Raw genomic sequence first — 8,202 nt, forward strand, 5'->3', positions numbered from 1 at the left:
TATGATTGAGATGCTGAAGGAACATCAGATGGGATTACCCTATGACTATCTGGTGACTAGGATTTACATGAGTTTTTTGTTCCTGCATCTGAGCCTGACATCAAACCAAAAGGAGCTTTTGGAAAGCATACTGTGATGAAGTCTAATGCTCAACTGCAGAGGCATATGGATCCAGAGGAGCAAGTTCATCCAGCTCCACGTGCCCATGCAGAGTCATCAACAACTTCTTCCTCTTAGGGGCATCCTTCGGGTGATGCAGTATTGAGTGACTAGAGCATATCATGTGTAATGCCCTAGAAAATATTTAATGGGTTTAATAAGATAAAATAAAAATAAGTCTATTTGGTGAGGTAAAATAAAACAAAATGTTTTATTTTGATCCTATAGACTTGTAAATTATAGCCAAGAAAATAAAATGCAAGAGAATATTTTTAAAGTCTAAAAAAATTAGGAACTACAAAAACAAAATTACAAATGAAATAAGAAATAAAAAAATACATAGATTTATATATATATATATATATATAGGGCCGCACGGCCTTTCATTTGAAAGGTCGTACGGCCAATTCTGAAATGGCCGAATGGCCATTTCATGACTGAAGGGTCAGATGCCCTTCAGTTATATATATATATATAGGATGAGACGCACAGTCGTGCGCCTCACCCTTAAAAGAAATGAAGAGCCGTACACGGCCCTTCATCTAAAAAAGGCGTCAGCCTCTTTATATATATATATATATAAAATAAATAAAATAAAAAAAGAGAGAGAGAAAGAAGGGGTGAGGTGGCGCATGTCTCAGGAAGAAAAGAAAAGAGGTTGAACACCTCTCGGACAGAATAGAAAAGAAGAGAAAAAAAGAAAGGAGGAGTGAGCCCTTAGTCCCATAAGAAGAAAAATTGCGATCTACGAAGATCCAACGGTCGGATCTTCAATCCGTCTTCGGAAACGTGATCCTTGTACTCGAATCTACATTCTTACCGATTGTTTTTAGGTAAAATACTAAATTCATGATTTTGTGATTTTTGGGTAAAATCCTAAATATGAGTTTAATTATCTATATTCTTTAGGTATTTGGGCTTATTGGAGCTTACTTGGGGTTACCCAAACTTTGGGTTGAAGTTTGGTGAATTTGGGTAAGCTTTTTTTTCCTTAAGCCTTAATTTTTGGGTATTTGATACTTGTGGGATTTTATGAAGTTAACTCTTAGTAAATGCTATTGAGTTAAAAATATTGTTATTAGGGTTAAGTTTGGGAAAACCCTAATTTAATGGATTAAATTAATTTGAGGTTTTTAATTATTTAAAATAAGATTGTTAATTTATGGGTTAATTGTGGTGATGGTGATGATTAACTCCAAATTAACCATGGGTTTTCTAAAACATAAATATTTGTGGGGTTAGGTTTTAATGTTGATAATTTGAATAATTGATTTATAAGCCTAGGAATATTGTTAATTATGAATTTAGGCAATTGATGGGTAAAATAGTCATTGGGCAATTCAAGGTGAAAATTGGTGTAATTATTGGATAAAAACTAAATTGATACAATATGTTATGTACAGCGGCACTTTGTAGATTGAGCCTAGGACTCGTTAGTGTTGGTGTGCAAGCAGTCAGGTGATATTTTACTCACTGAGAAATAGTTATTTTTATATATTATAGAATTGCAAAATATATATGTTGTTTTATAAATCCGAACCAACTGTATGTTGAATATATCTGTTTTGCTTAATTTGAGTACTTTAGAGTATGTTCAAATATATCAATGATGTTATGAAATGATGTATGGATGAAATGTGTTGAAATGATTTAAAGTGTTTGAATATGAGCTGCGATTGAGATTTAAATTATGTAAAGTAGAATGATAAAATTACATGTTGATTGGTTTATCGTATTTGAAAAAAACATGATTTGCAAAGAATAGGAGTATAGAGTTTAAATTGTAAAGCATAAAGCATGAGCATAAGAATGAAAGGGAGAGTAAACCTCAAAAGAATGAAAGAAAGGGTAAGCCTCATAAGAATGAAAGGGAAGGAGAGTCGCACAAGGAATGAAAGGACAATCATGAGCATGTATATCATTGTTTAAATTGTGTAATGTTTTCATGATCTAGAATATTGTAGTTTTTATGCTAGACGTATTTGTATGCCTAAGAGTTTTACTGGCAAAGAACTTATGTATACTTTTATCGTCTAGTTGCATGATTTAAGAACATTGAGCTTTGAGGTGCAATGGTATTGTCATTGTTCGGTATGAGTAATACAATATTCTGGGTGTAGGTAGATGAATTGTCGTGGCACATCAATAAGAAGTGCTTGGATATCAGAGTTTTACTCTAGTAACCACATGGACAACTATGTGCCTTGACATGAAATTGTAATGCCCTAGGATTCGATGTTAACCATATTCAGAAAATGATAGTAAGCTCATACTAAAGAGCAAGATGGCATGTTTTAAGCTTGGTGTACTTGGTTGTGACGCTATTGGTTGTGATAACAGTGTGACTTGGGAGTAGGTAGATGGATTGTCGTGGTACATCAGTAAAAAGTGCCTGGATATCAGAGTTTTACTCTAGTAACCGCATGGACAACTATGTGCCATAGACATGAAGTTGTAATTCCCTGAGGCATGGTAATATCACAGTTAGTAACGTTAGCTCTTTGTGCATTTAAGCTACCAACATAAACATATTATTGTAGGTGGGTGTATACATAGTTGCTTCCAAGCCATTGGAACTTCTACATATGAATCCAACTACATAGTATGTTTTAAATGTTTTCTGATAGTCGGTGTTTGCTATATCAGCTATGGGGGTTTTTCAAACAAAATTTTATAAATTGATAACTGTTATAGTGTACGCGAGACTAAAAAAAAAAAGTTGATTCTTTACGAAAACTCAGTTAGTTTAATATCACTGAGGTCTCGGTATTATGTACTGAGGCGGTGAACTCATCATTTCACCTATATGGATGTGGCGAACCCCCACAACCGTATAGATGATGTCCCTTTGACTGCAGGTACACCTGACTTAGAGGAGGACCCCGTAGCTGTGTATTTGGGATATTACGATTGAAGCACACCGCGACAGTCGTATTGAGTTGGACTATGGAGTTCACTCTTTTGGGGTATTTTGTATATGGCTAGTGACGTAGGTGTCACATATTCTTTTGTGTAGCCATTCTTTTGTATTAGTGGATAATTGTAAGCCTTAAACAGTTAGACAGATATATGGCTCTTTTGTATGGACCACATGTATATTTGAATGTGCTTTATGTTATGAGATGCAGCGTTATGATTATTCCGCTGTTAGATATTACTCTGAATATCAGGTACATGATATGGAGCATGTATGTATGTTGGCTGAGCGACACGTAGTCGTGCCACTGTGATGACCCTTTTATGTTTTATAAATATTTTATACAAAAAAAAAAAAATGGGCCGTCACATCACGGGTCAGCTGCAGTCTATGCAGGCTCAGTTCCAATCTATGGACACCCGTTTGACTGAGCACTTTCAATCTGTTGATGAGAGATTCCTAGTGTTGTGCAAATTTTATTAACTCGCAAGTGAACGAATCGTTTGCAATAAAGAGGTTTGCAAGTGCGAGGTCGATCCCATAGAGAATTATGTTCTTGAAAACAATTTTATATCTAAATCAATTAAATCATAACCTAGTTCCAAAAAAGATTTGATTTATCATAAAAAGAAGACATAAAGTAAATAAAGTAAAAATAATCAAAAGATAAGGTACTAAGGTTTTGGAACCCACACCATCAAATCATAGCAACATATTCTCATGTTCATTAATACATGTTCAAAGTTCTCACCATACAAATCTTATGTATATTCTACTATGCTTCAACAATTAATTAAATCATTCAATGAATCCGTTCTTTGCACAAATCACAAAAAATATCCAGTTAAAACCAAATCATCAAATGTATCCGTAGAACGAAATACTATAAATATCCAACATTTTGATAAATAAAATTCCAAGCAATCAATCAATTAAATGAAATTATCTCAAATCATCACATGTATCCGTAAATCACAATAAATATCCAAGATCCATCTCAATAATTGAATTGAAGTAGAACAATTAGAAATAAAAAACTTATAAAATCGGATAGTATAAACTTACATGAAAATATTGTTGTTCTTCAATAGTGAGGCTTCATCCTCAACCTTAGCTGAGAATTTAGATACACATGATTATGAAAAATAAAACCTACACCTAAAGAAAAACTAAAGTAAAAGGGAGAAAATATGTGAAATTTGTTTCTGGTCTCCCACCACATTTTCTTAAGGCATAGCATTCTATTTATAGGGAACAAACAAACCCTAGAAGTCCTAGAGATCCAATAAAAATAGTACTTCAATCTCTATGTCAAATTAGGAAGCAATCTTAGTACAAACCGGAATAGGATTCGTCCAGATTTGTGTCCTTATATTACAGGACACTTTTGGCATAGCAAACGTCCAAATTAAGAAAATCATATTTCACAATAATTTGTATTGTTTTGAGTTAGCTTTCCAACCCTGCTAGTTTCACCTTAATACGATACTTTAGATGAAAGTTATAGTCAAAATACTAAGATGTGTGCAGAATCTGAAATTTAATCCAATCCGATTTTGACTCCAATTAGAGAAATTTAGATTTAATCATTTGATTGATTTGGTTAAACATAACCACATCAACTAGGTCTTCTCAAAGTATGCTTTCTTTCAAACTTTGCATTTTTTACCTTACAACTGTTGTTTCCTTTAACAACCTACAAAACACTAAAAATATATATCTAACACAAAACATTAGATTAAGACACATCTAAAGAATTAACTAAAGTAAATTATGGGGTTTAACTATGAAATATTTTGCACTCATCACCTAGTGTTGGATGCCAAGGTGGAGTGAGTCAGCATCAATATGGAGAAATATTATCAGCATCAAGGCTCAGACAATGAAGAAGTTTAAAGTGTTGTGTCACTTTATTTATTTATCATGTATTTTGATACATTTTTATTCTGACTGAGCTACTTTCATGAACATCTTTGATTATTGTTCATTAGTTTTTAAACCATTGTAGTTTATTTTATTACTCTGTTTACCCTTTGTCCCAGAATGGCAAAAGGGAGAGTTTCTTGGTTTATTTTTATTGGCTACATTCTGTTTGATAAAAACGCTTCCATATCAGGGACTGTTATAACAAGGACACCGTAATTCAGAGTCTTCTAGAAGAATATTAGAGAATATTAATTCCAAATATGGAATGGACTGATCAAGACATGATATCTGCACAGAATATTCCTAAGAAGGCAATTTCATGTTGAATGAAATATTCTGGAGACTTTATAGCTCAAAAAGTCAGTTTTCTCAACAGCTCGTTCGGACACCAGATGCTAGAGTCCGGGCGCTCAACACTAAGAGCAAAAGTCCTATGAAGGTCTGAACGGTCAGACAGATGTTGAAGTATGAGAGCAAAAGTCCAAAAGGAGTACCGACTGCCCACCAAACTCGAGCTATAGAGAGCAAAAGTCTGCATGAAGGTCCGGATGCAAATATGTTAACTGCAAACGTTGGAAGTACTTTATGCAACCGTCCGGACGCGCTTCAGTGATCACTTGAAGTTTTTATTGCAAGTCCGGACGCCAGAGATCGACCAAGTCTAGACACCACCTATGGAATTCGAGTTTGAGTAGAACTAGGTTTTTTGAAGCCTATTTAAAGGGGCTTCTAGGCTGCTTATTTGTAAGAATTCGATACTGAATTCCATTGTGCTAAGAGATTGTGTTTAGACAAAGATTGTTAGATTTACTATCTCTCTTAAAGTGTTTTGTGTGTAAGTGATTTGATCAACTGAAGTCTAGTTTAGGAAGGAGCCCTAAGCTAAAGAAGTCTATTGAAGACCCCTTCAGACAAGAAGTCTGGCTAGGAAGCATTCGTGTATAGGTACATGTTAGAGTTAAAGGTACGACTACTACATTAGGTTATGTGAGTATTACTACATTGTAACTAACTTTGTCTTCTAAATAGCGAGTTTCCTAGGTTTGGCTACCCCCGTGCTGATTTTTCTTTTGATAAGAGTTTCAACTTCGTTAACAAAATATTTGTCTCTTTTAAATTCCGCATTTAAAAATGGGAAAACCCCATAGTTTCTCTCTTTACTTATTTTTGTAGATGTAAAAGAAAATTAAAAATTGGGAGAGACAAAGAATGTTCAAGAAGGTTGAAGAAAATCTTTGCCAGACCTGGTGGTTGAAGAAGGCTAGGTTGAAGAATACTTCTTCTTCTTTTTTTTCTTTTAAGTTTTATTTCTAAAATTTATTTTTTGGATTTTAATTTTTAATAAAATAACAAAAAAAATATTTTAAACAAAAATGCTAATATGGCACTAACGGTATATAGTAAACATGTGATGTAGGATGAAATTTACTAATATTTTCGGTGAAAATAAAAATAGAAAAAATGTTAAAAATAATATTGGAGTAGCGCCGTTTGATTAGAAGTTTATCTATTCTCAGACAATGGAAGTACAAAAGGAAAGACTTGATTGTCAAACCAAGATTTTATTTTATTTTCTTATTTACAATTAAGACCTATTTCCTTTACTTACTAGGACTAGATTTGCTTTATTTATTTCCTTTACTCACTAGGACTAGATTTTCTTTATTTATTTTTTCATTTTAGGATTAGGTTTACTATTGCTATTAGGATTAGGTTTTTTATTTATTTTTTCCTTTTTAGGATTAAGTTTACTATTGCTATTAGGATTAGGTTTACTTTCTCTACAAGTGAAATATAAGAATAAATTGAATTGTTATAAAATCAGAGAATTCTCTCTCAAATACTCTGCAGAGTTTTATCTTTGGGTTTACTTCCCATAAGGGTATCGAACTATCCGCCGTTTTGACGGAAGGGTACCGAACAATCATTTCTCTCGAACCGGGGTATTAAACTATCAAAAACCCTCACATAAGGGTATTCTGTCAGAATTCGATGTTAAATCCTTATGAAAGTGGAGTCATGTGGCTTCCACCTGACTTTTCTAATGTGTTCTGCCGGTTTTGCCACATGAATTCAGTGTTTTTTTGTTTCATTCTTTCAGGGAAAGGGCTGAGCAAAGAGCCAAAAGAGCCGGGACGCAAGAAGACTCTGTTTCAGAGCCTTCGTTTTTGCTCTGGAAAGCGACTCGGTATTGGTCATCTCTGTGTTTTGGCACATGGGTACGTGAGATTTTTGTTGGTCATCCTGTGGTTGAGACTGAGACTCTTCTCAAGCTAACCCCACTTGGGAATTTTTGACAAAGTACTGAATTCTTTGTCTGTTTTCCTTTTGTTAAGTTCTTTGCATTGGAGATGTGCTTGAGCTTTTTTGTCCTCAACTAGGTTTCTAGGTTTTAATTGGGTATTCTGTTTAGTTCTAGTATATGTTAGCTTTGTTGACATTGAATTTGATATAACTTACAAAGAAAACTTAGTCTTTTTGGTTAATTTTCAGCTTATCTTGGCGTTATTAAAGTTTGAATCTTTGGTTTTGGTTCTTTGTCTCTTTACCCTTTATGCTCTTTTCATGTGAGGTGTGCCTAAGCATTTCTATCCTCAATTGGGTTTCTGGGCTTTTATTGGCTTTCTTTTCAGTTTTGGTATGTATTAGCTTTCTTTACATTGGATTGAAGTATCAAGCGAAGTCTTTTTGGTTCATTTTCAACTTGTCGTGGTGGGATTAATTATAACTTAAATATTTGGTTCTTGTCTTTTCAACTTTGCTTTGGTGTCATTCATCTTTTTTTTCTTTTTTTTTTTTTTTTAAAAAAAAAAAAAAAGATTCTATTTGGTGTCAGTTTTTGTGGGTCAATCATATTTACCGAATTGACGCCAATTTCTAGTAATTGGATTTGAATTGTCTTCTATTTGAATGATAGAGTTTTAAATTGGGTTATTAGTTTAATTTTCAGTTTTCGTTCTTTTTCAGATTTGTATTGGTGGTACAGTTCTTAGTTGGATTCGACATGGATTTCAAGTGAAGATCAAAGTTGAGATTTTAGGTTTCAGTCATTTATGTGACTTCTGATTGGTTTGGTTTGAAGGTTTTGATTTGTGTTCTAGTTCGTGGAGTGAGAGACTACGGAAAGGGGATATCAAAGAGGGTAGGTGGTGAGAGCTGCAGAATCATTTGAACTGAGTTTCAAATGGCTTCAAGAGTGG

The 8,202-nt window shown here is 33.7% G+C and overlaps 1 long non-coding RNA gene across 1 annotated transcript; it reads left to right on the forward strand.

Annotated features, from left to right (window-relative positions):
- The first annotated feature begins 829 nt into the window (after positions 1–829).
- Positions 830–3,242, forward strand: LOC133859517 (uncharacterized). Its single transcript, XR_009898768.1, has 4 exons — positions 830–992; positions 1,069–1,134; positions 1,563–1,617; positions 2,997–3,242. It is a non-coding gene; the product is annotated as an uncharacterized LOC133859517 (long non-coding RNA).
- The last annotated feature ends 4,960 nt before the right edge of the window (positions 3,243–8,202 follow it).

This window comes from Alnus glutinosa, chromosome 2, assembly GCF_958979055.1.
Source record: "Alnus glutinosa chromosome 2, dhAlnGlut1.1, whole genome shotgun sequence".
Taxonomy (NCBI): domain Eukaryota; kingdom Viridiplantae; phylum Streptophyta; class Magnoliopsida; order Fagales; family Betulaceae; genus Alnus; species Alnus glutinosa.